The sequence below is a fragment of the Leopardus geoffroyi genome, chromosome B4 (genome assembly GCF_018350155.1).
Source record: "Leopardus geoffroyi isolate Oge1 chromosome B4, O.geoffroyi_Oge1_pat1.0, whole genome shotgun sequence".
In the NCBI taxonomy this organism is placed as follows: Eukaryota; Metazoa; Chordata; class Mammalia; order Carnivora; family Felidae; genus Leopardus; species Leopardus geoffroyi.
The window spans coordinates 32,000,576-32,016,790 of record NC_059341.1 but is presented as its reverse complement, the minus strand read 5'-3'; the positions used below and the strand labels follow the sequence as shown (position 1 = coordinate 32,016,790).

The following is a 16,215-nucleotide window of genomic DNA, read 5'->3' as shown; positions in this document are numbered from 1 at the left end:
CTAGCACATAATTGACATTCAATAAATGGTAGCTTTTATTTCATCATGTGTGCATAGGCAATATCCATTAATTATGCACTCATTCTTCAAAATGAAAAAATTTCTGGGGCAATTGGGTGGCTCAGTCAGTTAAGCATCTGGCTGTTAGTTTTGGCTCAGGTCATGATCTCAAGATTCATGGGTTCTGACCCTGCATCAGGCTCCAAGCTATCAGCTTGGAACCTGCTTGAGGTTCTCTCACTCCCTGTCATTTATACTATCTCTCTCTCCTTCTCAAAAGGAATAAACTTAAAAAAAAAAACTGAAAGAATTTCCTGGAGCACCTGGGTGGCTCAGTCGGTTAAGTGTCCCACTCTTGATTTTGGCTCAGGTCATGATCTCGTGGTTTGTGAGTTTGAGCCTCCATGACAGGCACTGCGCTGACAGCCTGGAGCCTGCTTGGGATTCTCTTTTTCCTTCTCTCTCTGCCCTTCCCCTGCTGGTGTTCTCTCTCTCTCTCAAAATAAATAAATAAACTTAAAAAAAATTTTCCTGATTATAGTTGTTACAGATACTAATTGTAACAAAATAGTAATGACATAAACAGACATGAAAAAAGGAAGTAAAAGTCCTTTCTGACCCTTCCCCTTAAAAATAACCACTGTTAAGAGCTTGGTATAGATCTTTCCAGACATTTTTATGCATAAGCTCATTCAGACATACACACACACATACCCGCACATACACAGGCTTATATATTCATACCCATGTACATGAGCTAATATTTTTCTTTCAGGTTTCTGGGTTTGGTTTCCTCTCCTTTAAAATTGTGAATATCTTCTCCTCAGTGACTTAACTTTTTTAATGTTTATTTATTTACTTTGAGAGAGAGAGAGAGAGAGAGCACAATCTGGGAAGGGGCAGAGAGGAAAAGAGAATCCCAAGCAAGCTTCACACTGTCAGGGTGAGCCCAATGCAGGGTTCAATCTCATGAATTCTGAGATCATGATCTGAGTGAAAATCAAGAGTCAGACACTTAACCTACTGAGTCACCCTGGTACCTCCTCAGTGATTTATCTTTATGTTTAACTCTAATCCTTTTGGACTTTATTTTTGTATGTATTATTAAATAAGAATACGATATTTCCCCACATGGTTATCCCATTATCTTAGCACCAATTATTAAACAATTCCTTTCTTCCCTCATTGATTTGAAATGCTAATTTTAACATATACTAAATTCTTATATATTTAAGAGTCTATTTCTAGACTCTATTCTGTTCCATTCATCTATCAATCCATTCCTGCCTCAATAACACACTGTTTTAATTATACTGATTTTATAATATATTTTGGTATTTGTATAGTAATCTCTACCTCTTCTTAGCAAAATCATAGTTATTTTTAATTTCACAGATACTGGAATTCACTGAGGTAAGAAAAATAGGGAGTCACTATGAGTCAACTACTCAGAGAGTATTATATAAACTGAACTTTATCAATAAGAATAGGATCTTATTGTTACCAGAAGTAACTGAGAAATGTTTTTAAAAAATATAAAGTCCCCAAATAGATATTTGGTGTATTTATACACTGCTGTATAAAAAATACCATTGCTTTATCAGTAATTTGAAACTTGGGCAAATGAAATCTATCTAATCTTAGTTTCCAGTAAGGATAGGAAAAAAGAAGATAAACTTCCATTATAAGACAAGTTTAGGCTAATACATATTGGAATTTCCTAGTTATGAAGAGAGCATACTTGAGTTATGTTATCTTTTTTACTGTAAATTCTTAAGAAAGGCTCAGCTCACTACTTGCACAAAAGTGGCATGAATCTAGTTCTTTTACCCAACAAGAAATGGGACTGAAAAACCTCCTGTCCAATACCTAAGTCACTCTGAGATTGTGATGTTTCTGTTGTTTAAAGTCACATTTTTATTCTATTTAAGAGCCAATGAATAAAATTACATACACTAAATACTAATTAATAATAAAAATGTGGTGAAAACTAGCTTGAATAGCTATTAGCTTGAATAAATAATAGGCCTTGTATCACTTGTCTGAAAAAAACTCATATTTAGCCTAAAAGTTCTTCAAGCAATATATCTGCAAGCATATTTTACCCTCTGAGAAAGCAATTACTAAGTAGTAGAAAGGAATGAACATGTATTTCCATGTTATATATGGTAACAATAAATAAAAAATAGATCATATAGGCAAATGCAAAAATAAAGTTATAAGAAATACAAATATAACCAAAGAGTAAACAAATGCTTCTGACCTGAAGCAGTAACTGGTACTGGATTTGTTCTACTGTAACAAACAACAGGACACCAGAGAAGATACATAAAACAATTGTTTTCAGACAGTGAATAACAGAGGAAGCAGAACTATAACCCCTGAGAGAAGGGATACAAATAAAGTGAGGCTTGTGATGGTCCCAGTTTTCTTTCAGGAGCTACTTTTTGGATTGTGATGCAGGGAAGGGTAATTCTAGGAGAACATGGCAACTTTGTTGAATTGAGGAAACAGTGATCAGAGTTAGGGAGGCTGAGGCAGCTGAAATCTTCAGGGCAGAGTACCAGAAACGAGTAAGCTAGGCAGAGCAAGAGCTAGAAATCTGAAGAGGATCCCCCTTGCATCTTTGGTTAACACACAGAGTAAGACTCTATGAGGCCAGGCAGAGAACATTAGTGAAGGAGCTCTAAGATGAACAACCCCCAGAGCTCACAGAGATCTGCAAGCTGTTCAAATTCTGACCAAAGAGAAGGACCGTGGAAGTACAGTTGACCCTTTAACAACATGGGTTTGAACTACACAGGTACACTTACACATGGACTTATTTTTGATAAATACAATACAGTACTGTAAATGCATTTTTCTTATGTTTTTCTTAATAATATTTTCTTTTCTCTAGCTTACTTTATTGTGTGAATACAGTATATAATACTATAACATACAAAATATGTGTTAGTCTTCCTGTCAACAGTAGGCTATTAATTAGTAGTTAAGTTTTGGGACTCAAAAGTTTTATGTGGATTTTTGACTGCACTATGAGAGGGGTTGGATCAGTGCCCCTACCCCAGTGTTCTTCAAGGGTCAACTACACATTGATGAAAATTCTTACATTATTGCAGAAGTGGCACACCACTATTTAAAGGTACACTAATAATTTAAGATGCATGCCATAAACCTTATATCAACCATTAAAAAGTAAAATGAAGTAATATAATAAATTAGTTAATGGAAGACGTAAAATGGAATACTAAAAAATATTCAATTAATCCAACAGACAGGAAAAGAAGAAAAAAGAAAGTATATGGGGCAAGTAGAAAACAAATAGCAAAACAGTAGATTTAAACCTAACCATATCAATAATTACACTTAATGAAGATGGACTAAATTTTCCCATTAAACATCAGAGGGGCCCCTGAGTGGCTCAGTCAGTTAAGCATCTGACTTCAGCTCAGGTCTTGATCTAACCACTCGCGGGTTCGAGCCCGGTGTCGGGCTCTGTGCTGACAGCTCAGAGCCTGGAGCCTGCTTCAGATTCTGTGTCTCCCTCTGTCTGTGCCCCTCCCCTACTCACACTCTGTCTCTCTCTCTCTCTCTCTCAAAAATAAGTAAACATTTAAAAAATAAATAAGTAAAAAGTCAGAGATTGTCCAACTGGATAATAAAGTCTAACTACATTCTGTCCACAAGAAATTCACTGTGAATGTACAGACAGAGGAAAAATATAAGTAAAAGGATGGAAAAAGATATACCATGTAAACATGAAACATAAGAAAAGTGGAATGACTATCTTCATATTAGACAAAGTAGACTTTAGAACAAGGAATACTCCCAGAGATAAAGAAAGATGTTTTATAATAAAGTGTCAAGTCACTAGGAAGAAATGACATTCCTAAATGGGAATACACCCAATTGCTTCAAATTACATGAAGGAAAAACTGACAAAATTGAAAGGAGAAAAAGACAAATCCACAATTAGAGTTGGATATTTCAGCACCTCTCTCCACAATTAAAAGAAATAGTAGACAGAAAAGTAAATAGGAATATAAACAACTTGAATAATTCTGTCAAATAACTGAATCTAATTGACTTTTATAGAACACTTCACCCAGCAATGGCAGACTTTACAGTATAATCAGTGCCAGTGGAACATTTACCATATACTGGGCCGTAAAACTAGTCTCAATAAATTCAACAGGATGGAAATCACATGGAGGACTTCTCTGACAAAATGCAACTTGACTAGAAATCAATAACTGAAAGGTATCTGCAAATTACAAAATATCTGGAAATTAAACCATGAGTCACAAAAGAAATGAGAAGAGAAAAAGAGAAAATATTTTTCAAAGTTTGTGGGATGCAGCTAGCTAAAGCTTGGCTTTAGAGAGAATTTTATTGTACTTTTGTACTGTAAAATTTCCATTTGTTTTGAAAAATAATTTCTATACCTTTATACATATTTTTTATTTGATGTGACATTGTCATCATAGCTTCTTTGTTAAGCTGTCTGCTTCATTTGGTATTATACATAAATATTGGGCTTCACTAATTGCTAGATGATTGCTCTGTTGTTCTACAAAATGTCCTGGGGAGGTAAAAGGCCAGGGCTCAAGTGCCACAGAGTCTGGCTGTTCTTACAGATATTTAATAAATTTTTTTGAATAAATGTTTCTTCATTTGATATATTCCCTCAGGACAATTACTATTTACCAGTTATGGTTGTTTCACTGGGGAACAGGTACCTGGAGTGCCTCAGATAACCATTCCAGAAGAACCCCCACACTATTTTTCCACAGTGGCTGCACCAGTCTGCATTCTCTTTCCAAAGGGAAAGAGAGTTCTCTTTCTTGTGGGATACCATTAAGTACACCAACATACATGTAACAGAAGTACCAGAAGGAGAGGGGAAAGGAGCAGGAAAAAAATTAGACAAAATGATGACTTGACAACATCCTAAATTTTATTTTTAAAAATCTACACACTTGGGGAACCTGGGTGGCTCAGTCAGTTAAGCGTCCGACTTCAGCTCAGGTCATGGTCTCCCAGTCCATGGGTTTGAACACCGCGTAGGGCTCTGTGCTGACAGCTCAGAGCCTAGAGCCTTCTTTGGATTCTGTTTCTCCCTCTCTCTCTCTCTGCCCCTCCCCCATTCACATTGTCTCTCTCTGTCTCTCAAAAATGAATAAATGTTAAAAAGATAAATAAAATAAAAATCTACACACTGAAGAAATTCAAAGAACTCAAAGTATGATAGATGCTATATAGCAGTAATATCTATATCTCACTGGAATTAAGCTAGTGTAAGTCTAAAGTAGGTTCTAATATGTTAAGATGTATTTAGTAAACCCTAGAGAAACCACTAAAAAAATAATTAAGGAAATAACAAAAAACAGTGAAAAATATTGTTAAAAGAAGTAAAATGTTCCACTAGAAAATATTTACGTAAAACAAAGAAAGTAGTACAGGAAGAAAAAAGGAACAAAAAAGATGAGACATATCGAAAACAAAATGTAAAATAGCATATGTAAGTTCAACTATATCCATAATAAATTAAATGTGAGTGTACTAATCAATCAATCAAATAGCCAAAACTGTCAGGCTGAAAAAAAAGACTAAAAGGAAAAATATATATATATTCTGTCAGTTTTGCATTTTGGTGGCTCTGTTGGTAAATGCATATATATGTTTATAATACAATTATATAAAAATATATGCCTATAATACAGGTAAACATTTATGTTTATAATTATAAGCATAAGTTTATAAAAAATTATGTTTTGATAATACAATTATAAACATATGTTTGTAAAAAATCGTGCTTTTATAATATAATTATATAAACATATGTTTATAATATGCTGTTGTTTATACTACAATTATAAGCCTATATGTTTATAATACAATTATAAACATGTTTATAAAAAATCATGTTTTGAGAAGGAGGGCATTTGTTGGGATGAGCACTGGGTGTTGTATGTAAGCAATGAATCACGGGAACCTACCTCCAAAACCAAGAGCACACTGTATTCACTGTGTGTTAGCTAACTTGACAATAAATTATATTAAATAAATAAATACATACATACATAAATACATAAATAAACTTCAAAAAATCATGTTTTTATAATACAATTATATAAACATATATGCACCTACCAACAGAGCCACCAAAATGCAAAAACTGACAGAATTAAAGAGAGAAATAGACAATTCAACAGTAATAGTCAGAGGCTTCAGTACTCCACTGTCGATAATAGAATAACTAGAAAGAAGATAAACAAGGAAACAGAGACTTCAACATTTATAAACCAACTATACTTAAAAGACCTTTATAGGCCACCCAAACAACAGCAAAATGCATATTATTCTCCAGTGCACATTCACCAGGATAGATCATTGCTAGACTATAAAACAAGTATCAGTAAATTTTTAAAAATTTAAATTATATAAAGTATATTCTACAGCCATAATGGGGTGAAAGAGGAAAATCAATAACAAAGAAATTGGGGACTCACAAATATGTGGAATTAAATAATATATTCCTAAATAACTAATGTATCAAAATAGAAATAACAAGGAAGATATAAAAATACTTTGAGAGGAATCAAAATGAAGCTACAATTTGCCAAAAATTATGTAATGCAGCTAAAATAGTACTTAGAGGGAGAGTTATAAATGTAAACACCAAACTTAAAAAGAAGAAATATCTTACATTGATAACCTAAACTTCCACCTAGAAACACTGTGGAAAAGAAAGCAAAATGAACCTGAAGCAGACAAAAGGAAAGAAATAACAGAGATTAGAGCATAGATAAATAAAACGGAAAATTGAAAAACAGCACAGAAAAATTTAAAGGATCAATTTGGCTCTTTGAAAAGAAAAGAAAATTGACAAATATTTAGCTAGTCTGACCACACAAAAGGAAAAAGACTCAGATTGAAATAATCAAAAATGAAAGGGGGCACAATACTACTAACTTATAGAAATTTTAAAAGATTATAAGGAAGAGTCACTTGTCAGCCAAAGATGGCTGCACTCAGGCTAGTTGAGCAAAGGTTGGAGTGAGCCCCCATTCACTCAGCCCCCTGTCAGAGGAGGACTGGTGGAGGCACCAACTGCTGTGCAGAGAGCATAAGGCTCAAGATGGATAATCGTGAACCAGATGATATTGTCAAGGAAATTTAATTTTCAGTACCATAACCAGAAAAATTAATGAACTCCCAGAAGCAGAAAGGAATCTCTTTGAACATGGATCAACATATATTGGACTTAATGCTGCTTTCTGTGGTCTAAGAGCAAATAGTCTTTATCAACACATCTTAAATGTGACACAGGCTCATATAGCTGCTGGCTTACCAATCGCAGTGATCCCATTTATTACAGCACATGCATCTTACAAAGGTTTTGTAAATTTACCTTTGAATACAGATGATTTGACTTGTGAAACCTGTACCATAACACAGGTCTTATATCCTGTTTTCTTGGTGTTACCTATGAATGGTTGTAGAGCAGTTAGATATGAACCAGCCCTGCTACCAGAGAAAGGAAGCATCTTAACTTACTGGACTAGAATTTCTAAGCCTGTCTTTAGAAAAATGTTACTTCCCATTTGCTCTGACTGTGTTTGTAGCATACCTTGGATCTAGACAATATAAACTAATTAGAAAGTCTCTTCAGATACCTGAAACTGGCCTGGAAATTCAGTGACTGTTAAACAAATGTGCACACAAAAATAAAATTGTAATGTATGATTAAACATCTAGGTGTGAATTTTAAAAAGATTATAAGGAATACTATGAATAACTGTATGCTAACGAATTAAATAAGTAGAAGAGACAAATGCCTAAAAGAGACACGGAAAAATTGACTATTGAAATTGAATTAAAAAAGAAATAGAAAACTCAAATAGACCTATAACAAGTAAAAAGATAGAGGTATAATTAGAAAACTACCAAAATAAAATTTTCAGGCCCAGATATCTTCACTAGTGAATTCTACCAAACACTGAAATAAGAATTAATACCAACTCTTCACAGACTCTTCAAAAAAATAGAAGAGGATGAAACACTTTCCAAATCATTCTATTATACCAGTATTCCGCTGACACCAAAACCAGAAGACATCACTAGAAAAGAAAATTGACCGATAGCTTCTGTGAAAACAGATACAAAATTCTACAATAAAATACTAAGCAAACTGAAACCAGAAACATATAAAAAGAATTATGCACCATTATCAAGTGAAATTTATCCCAGAAATGTAAAGTTGGTTTAACATCTGAAAATCAATGAATGTAATACATATCAACAAAACAAAGGACAAAAACCACATGATCATCTCAATAGATGCAGAAAAAGCATTTGACAAAATTTAAACTTTCACGATTAAAAAAAAAAACTCAACAAGAAATAGAAGGGCACTTCCTTAATCTAATAAAGGGCATGTCTAAAAAATGTACAGCTAGCATAATGGTAAAAGACTGCTTTCCCCCTCAGATCAGGAATAAGACAAAGATGTCTCCTCTTGCTACCTCTATTCAATATTATACTGGAGATTCTAGCCAGGGCAGTTAGTCAAGATAAAGAAATAAAAGGCATCCAGATTGGGAAGGAAGAAGTAAAATGCTTTCTGTTAGCAGATGCAATGATTTTTATGTAGAAATTCTAAAGAACTTACTAAAAAAGATTAAAACTAGTAAATGAGTTCAGGATGGCAAGATAAAAGATTGATATACAAAAATCAACTGCAGGTATATACATTTCCAGTAATCAATCTAAAAATGAAACTAAGAAAACAACTCCAAAGAAATAAAATACTGAGGAATAAATTTTAATAAAATAAATGCAAAACTTATGCTTTAAAATATATTTCAAAAACTATAAAACGTTGAGGGGCCCCTGGGTGGCTCAGTCAGCTAAGCACCCAACTTCAGCTTAGATCATGATCTTGTGACTCCTGAGTTTGAGCTCAGGCTCTGTGCTGACAGCTCAGAGCCTCGAGCCTGCTTCAGATTGTGTCTCCCTCTCTCTCTGCACCTCCCCGCTCACATGCTGTCTCTCTCTCTCTCTCTCTCTCTTAGAAATAAATAAACATTAAATTTTTTTTTAAAAACTATAAAATGTTGAAAAAATTAAGATGATTTAAATAAATGGGAAAACAACCTACATACATGGATTGGAAGACTTAATATGGTTAAGATAGCAATACTCACAAATTGGTCTATAGATGCAGTGTATTTACAAGCATTCCAGCTGATTTCTTTGTAGACATTTCAAGCTGATTCATATGGAAATTTAAGGGACCCAAAATAGCCAAAAAAATCTCAAAAAACAAGAACAAATTTGAAGAGCTCCTACTTCCCTATTTCAAAACTTATTAGAGGGGCGCCTGGGTGGCGCAGTCGGTTAAGCGTCCGACTTCAGCCAGGTCACGATCTCGCGGTCCGTGAGTTTGAGCCCCGCTTCGGGCTCTGGGCTGATGGCTCAGAGCCTGGAGCCTGTTTCCGATTCTGTGTCGCCCTCTCTCTCTGCCCCTCCCCCGTTCATGCTCTGTCTCTCTCTGTCCCAAAAATAAATAAACATTGAAAAAAAAATTAAAAATAATAATAATAATAATAATAATAATAATAATAATAAAAAAAGAAAGCTAAGTAGTCAAGACTGTGTGGTTTTGATGTAATGACTCACACTGAAAGTCAATAAATACACCTTCACATTTACAATGAATTGATTTTTGACTACAGTGCTGAGACAATTCAATGAAGGAAAGTGTATACTTTTTAAACAAATGATGCTGGGACCACGAATATTCACACACAAAAGAATAAATTGGATAGCCTACTTCACACCATGTACAAAAACTAACCCCAAACGAATCAAAGACACAAGTGTAATAGGTATAATTATAAAACTCTTAGAGGAAAACATAGGAGTAAGTCTTCATAATCTTGAATTAGGCAATGGTTTCTTAGATATGATACTGAAAGCATAGAAAACAAAAGAAAAAATAAATTAAGCATTATAAAAATTAAAGACTCTTGTGCTTCAAAAAAATTAAAAAATAAATTAAAACTCTTGTCCTTCAAAAGATACCATCAAGAAAATGAAAAGACAATTCACAAAATGGGAGGAAATTTGTAAAGTATATAAAGAACTCTTGTAACTCAGTAATAAAAAGACAACCTAGGTAAAGAAGGGCAAAAAATTGAATTTCTCCAAAGACGTACAAATGTACACCAGCAAAGCAAAACCACAATGAGATGCCACCTCATACCCAATAGGATAGCTATAACCCTAAAGATAATAACAAAGATGGTAAAAATGTGGAGAAATTGGAGCCCCCGTACACTACCACTAGGAATGTACAGTGGTACAGCCTGTAAGCAGTCTGGTAGTTCCTCCAAAGATCAAACATAGAGTTACCACATGGCCCAGCAATTTTACTCCTAATATATACCTAAGAGAAATGAAGACCTATGTTCGTGTGGTAAGTTGTGCACAAATGCTATAGCAGCATTATTCATAAGAGGAAAAAAAAAGTGGCAACAACAGCAACAACTGATGAATGGTTAAGTAAAATGTGGTCTGGTTGTATAATGGAATATTACTTGGCAATACAAAGAAATGAAGTACTAATACATGCTATACCTTGGATAAATTTTAAAAACATTAGCCTAGGGGTACCTGGGTGATTCAGTCAATTAAGTGTCAGACTTTGTCTCAGGTCATGATCTCACAGTTCATGTGTTCAAGCCACACCATCAGTGCAGAGCCTACTTGGGATTCTCTCTCTCCCTCCGTCTCTGCCCCTCCCCAACTTGCACTTTCTCTCTCTCAAAATAAATAAATAAACTTGAAAAAAAATTTTAGTCTAAGTGAAAGAAGCCAGCTTCAAAAGACCACACATTACATGATTCCATTTATATGAAATGTTCAGAATTGTCAAATCTATACAGATAGAAAGTAGATTATTGTGTACCCAAGGCTGGAAGAGTTGGGGGTAAATGTGCAGTGACTGAAATGATCTAAAATTAATTGTGGTGTTGATTGCACAACTCTGAAAAATACTAAAAACCATTTAATCATTCACTTTAAATAGACAAATTAGGGGCACTTAGGTGGCTCAGTTGGTGAAGCATCTGACCTCAGCTTAGGTCTTGATCTCAGGGTCGTGAGTTCAAGCCCTGAAATGGAGGGTACTTAAAAAAAATGGATGAGTTATATGGTGTTGGAATTATATCTCAATAAAGATATATTCATTTCAATAAATGAAAAAGAAAAGAAAAAAATCTATTTAAAAGTCATAGCAAAATATAACACACTTTTAAGGTATAAATACCAACAAAGCCACTTTCTTAATCGAGGAGTAATTCAAAGTAATTCAAAGGCAAAGTAATTAAAAGGCAAAGACCTGATAAATGGCATGTACCAAAAAAAAAACCCAAAACCAACAACTAAAACTGAAAAAAACCCTAAAATAAAACATACCTAATGGTGAAGCTACCAGATGCTTTCACGCTAAGACTGGCAATAAAGTGGGACATTTACTTTCACCACTTCTCCACTTTTCTGGAGGGCCTATCTTGTGCAATAAAGTCAGAAAAAGAAAGGCTCAAAAGTTGAAAAGAAAGAAGAAAAACTTTCTTCATTCACAGGGACATATTTGTGTCTGAAGGAAATCCTAAGAAGTGTACAAAAAGGCTTATAGGACTAATAAGTGATATAAATAAGGTCATATGATACAAGGTCAATATACAAAAACCTATTATATTTTTATGTACCATCAACAAACAATTAGAAAATGAATATTAGCATCATTTATAATAATATGCAGAATGAAAGGATAAATTTAACAGTATATACAAGATACAATGAAAACTCAAACATTGCTCACCAAAATTTTTTTTCTTTCTTTATGCATTCTTTTTTTATTTTATTTATTTATTTATTATTATTTTAATATGAAATTTATTGTCAAATTTGTTTCCATATGGCTGAACAAAAATTTAAAAGACCTAAGTAGTGAAGAGATGAACATAGATTGTTCATGCATTGGAAAACAGAACCTCAATCTATAGATTCAACGCAATCTCTATCACAGTTTCAGAAGGATTTTTGAAATTGAAAAGCTGATTTTAAATCCAAAAGACCTAAGATAGTCAAAATAGCTTAGAAGAAGGACAAAGTGGAGGTCTTCTTACACAGCCTGATTTTAAGACTTACTATAAAGCTATAATAATCAAGAAAGCGAGGAAGAATCCAGAAATATATTTATGCATTGGTGGATATTTGATTTGATCAATTGACTTTCCCCAAAGTTTGCAAGGTGATTGAATGGGAAAAGAATACTCTTATCAACAAATGGTGCTGGCACAACTGGATATCCTTATGAAAGCAAAACAAAACGCTTGACCTTTTTCTCACTCCACACACAAAACTTAACTCAGAATGTCTTATATACCTAAATGTAAGAGCTAAAACTTCAAGGAGAAAACTTTGGAGAAAATCTTTGCAATCTTGGGATAAGCAAAGAATTCTTATGACACAAAAAGCACAAACCATAAAAAAAATTATAAATTGACTTCACCAGAATTTAAAACTTCTCCCCATTAAATTTTTTTTAATGTTTATTTTCGAGAGAGACAGAGACAGAATGCGAGTGGCTTGGGGCAGAGAGAGAGGGAGGCACAGAATCCGAAGCAGGCTCCAGGCTCTGAGCTGTCAGCACAGAGCATGACGTGGGGCTCAAACTATTGAACTGTGAGATCATGACCTGAGCCGAAGCCAGACGCTCAACCGACTGAACCACCCAGGTGCTCCAAAACTTCTCCCCGTTGAAAGAAAGCATTAAAGAAATAAAAAGGTAAACCACAGACTACAGAAAATATTGAAAATACATATATTTAACAGGTGATTCATTACTAGAATATTACTAGAATAGAAAATAGAATAATGAAACTTCTGTAACTCAAGACAACCCAAATAAGAAAATGGGCAAAAGATTTGAAGAAGTATTTCTCAATAGAAGAGCTAGAAATGACTCATAAGCACATGAAAGGATGCTCAATGTCCAGTCATCAGGGAAATGGAAATCGAACCATAAGATTTACTACCCACATTTAAAAAGACTGCCTGCCAGTACTAACTATGAGTAACTTATGTGCAGCAAGTTCAATACTTGTATGTCGCTAATGGCATGTAAGTGATAACATTTATTTTGGAAAACAGTTTGATATTCTCTTAGAAAGTTAAACATGTTTACCATATAGTCCAGCAATCCTACTTGTAAGCATTTACCTAAGAGAAGTGAAAACACATATCCACACAAAGACATTCACAAGAATGTTCATATCAATTTTGTTAGCAATAGTTAACACCTGGAAACAAACCAAAAGTTCATTAAAAAGTGAAAAGTTAGGGGTGCCCCCGTGGCTCAGTTGGTTAAGTGTCCAATTTCGGCTCAGGTCATGATCTTGAGGTTCATGGGTTTGGGCCCCGCTTCGGACTGTGTGCTGATAGCTCACATCTGGAGCCTGCTTCAGGTTCTGTGTCTCCCTCTCTCTCTCTGCTCCTCCCCCTGCTTGTGCTCTGTCTCTATCTCTCAAAAATAAATAAACATTTTTAAAAATTTTTAAATAAAAATCAACAAGAAAGTTTCACTTAGAACCACAAAGTCAGAACATGATATTAAGAGTAGCCTTTAGAGCTGATTAGAAACTCAAACTCACTTCAAACTTAATGATATAGGTAAATTAAAAGTAAAAGAATAAAAAAAGATATACCACCCCAAAAAAGCTACCCTTCAAACATTAATCAAAGGAAACCTGGAGCGGTTATATTAACATCAAAGTAGACTTTCTAACAAAAAAATTACCAGGGATAAAAAGGGACATTGCACGATAATACAATGTTCAATTCACCAAGCAGACATAACAATCTAAATGTGTGTACACATGACAACAGAACTGCAATAGTGCATGAAGCAAGAGCTGACAGGACTGAAGGGAGACATAGACAAATCCACAGGTAAACACTCCTCTCCCTGTAATGGGACCAGTAGGTGGAAGATTAGCAAGGATCTAGAAGAACTGACAACACTATCAACGAACTGGATCTAACTGGTAGTTATAGGACATTCCAACAGTTAACAGCAGAACATACATTCTTTTCCAGTACATATATAATATTCACCAAGATAGAGCAGTTGAACCATAAAACAAACTTTAATAAATTTGAAAGAATTAAAATCATACGAGGTGTGTTCTCTGAACTTAATGAAATTAAGCTAGAACTCAGTAAGAGAAAGATGAAAATCTCCAGATGCTTGGAAATTAACACACTTCTAAGTCACTCAAAGTCAGAGTGGAAGTCCCAAAGGAAATTAAAATTGAAACTAGAACTTAGCAAAATTTGTGGGATGCACCTAAATCAGTGATTAGAGGGAAATTTATAGCATTCAATGCTTGTATTGGAAAAGAGAAAAGGTCTCAAACCATAGTCTAAGTTTCCACTTCAAGAAACTAGAAAAAGAAGAGCAAAATAAACCTACCACCAGTAGAAAGAAGGAAACAAACATTGAAGAAATCACCAAATTTGAAAACGGAAAAGTAGGGAAACTTAGTGCCAATCCTCTGAAAAGATCAATAAGACTGATAAACCTCTAGAAAGACTGGCAAGAGACAAGACACTAATTACCAATATCAGGAATGAGAGAGGAGATATCATTACAGATTCCACAGGCATTAAAAAGAGGAAGGGGCATGAGGAAACTTTGCAGATGATGGATATGTTTGTTTTCATGATTATGGTGATGGTTTTACAGATGTATACATACATAAAACTTACCAAATTATGTATTTTAAATACATAGTTTATTGTATGTAAAGCATACTTCAATAAAACTATTTTTAAAAACCCTTTATGGAACAGAACATTTTCCCTTGGAGATGGTTAGAGCCCTCACTGCATCCATTACCTGCTGTCATAGCTGTCCGTACCCCTGTACATCATTCCTCCACCATTGACTTTCTCAAATCACAATAACCGTCCCTACCTAATACTTCTAGTGTGTACAATAAAATACTATATTTTCTACCCACTCCTATCTCATCTTCGATGCACTGAATTATAAAACTGAAAGAAATTAGTGTCTACTGTGGCTTGATTCACTTAAGTAGAGAATAGTTTCTATCGTCTAGTATCATCAATTATAACAGACTGGAATTATTCACAAGTATGTTCACCAGAGAGTTCCTAAAGGAACATGAGTCAAAAGCCAGTTTGGGCTCCAGGGAGAATCCACTGACTTCAGTGAGGCTGTAGATTACAGAATTTTACCTAAATGATCCCAGTGGGGTAGTGAAACCCAGGTGAAGTTCATTCAGTGCACAGCACATCTTGACACTGAAAGAAGTACAACCTTGGAAACATAGCATGTAATTACAAGCTAGAACTCTCTCAGGCACACAATGCTTGAGCACCATAAGATTGATCTCTTTGCTTTCATTTTTTGTTAAGCAGCAATATACAATTTATGGATTCTAACATCACAGTAATAGCTTCTTCTTCATTGAGAATTCACAACAACATATACTCTCACATTCCCGTTTACAGTGTGCAGCAAACACTTGATTTCAGGAGGCTAAAAAACAGAAAGGGTGCACAGAGTGAGCCTCCTTTTTGGTGGAAGCTTTAATTCACACATTTCTCTGTTGGTACAACCTACTTGGGAGCTTTCTCCTCCTACCCTACCCTCAACTAGCTTCCTCCATGACCTTCCTCTCTCCTGTCTCATCCTATCTATCACAGAGTAGTTTACAGCATGCTCTACCATATCTTTGTTCCTTTAAAAACGGAGATACAAACACCTATCCTGCAAGACTAATGTACAGATTTGAAACACAAAAACACACACAGAGCAAACACTAGCAGAGTGATCTGTATAATAGACACTCAAAACAGTGCAAATTCACTTTACTTTCACCTTCCTTTCTAATACCAAAGTAGCAGCAACCAGAGAAAAGAAGAAAATGTGCAGGCACAAGAATGGTGAAAAGCAGAAGAATCGTGCCAAATGCCTGTTTTCTCTTCTCAGAACACAAGTTTTGCTCAAAATGATCACTCTTGAGCATATCCCTCTGTTCTATAGCAGTTCACCTGGCTCAGGTAGGAGGCTTAGGTGGCCCAACTACTAACACACTTCTATTCTTCCTTTGCTTC

At 34.6% G+C, this 16,215-nt stretch overlaps 2 protein-coding genes and 1 pseudogene across 36 annotated transcripts in view; 2 read left to right on the top strand and 1 right to left on the bottom strand.

Annotated features, from left to right (window-relative positions):
* Positions 1-16,215, top strand: part of LOC123591360 (synapsin-1-like) — a 111,917-nt gene that overhangs the window by 31,095 nt on the left and 64,607 nt on the right. The window lies entirely within an intron of this gene.
* The window catches only part of CCNY (cyclin Y), a 320,281-nt gene that overhangs the window by 264,544 nt on the left and 39,522 nt on the right, over positions 1-16,215 (bottom strand). The window lies entirely within an intron of this gene.
* LOC123591359 lies at positions 6,138-8,262 on the top strand (annotated as a pseudogene).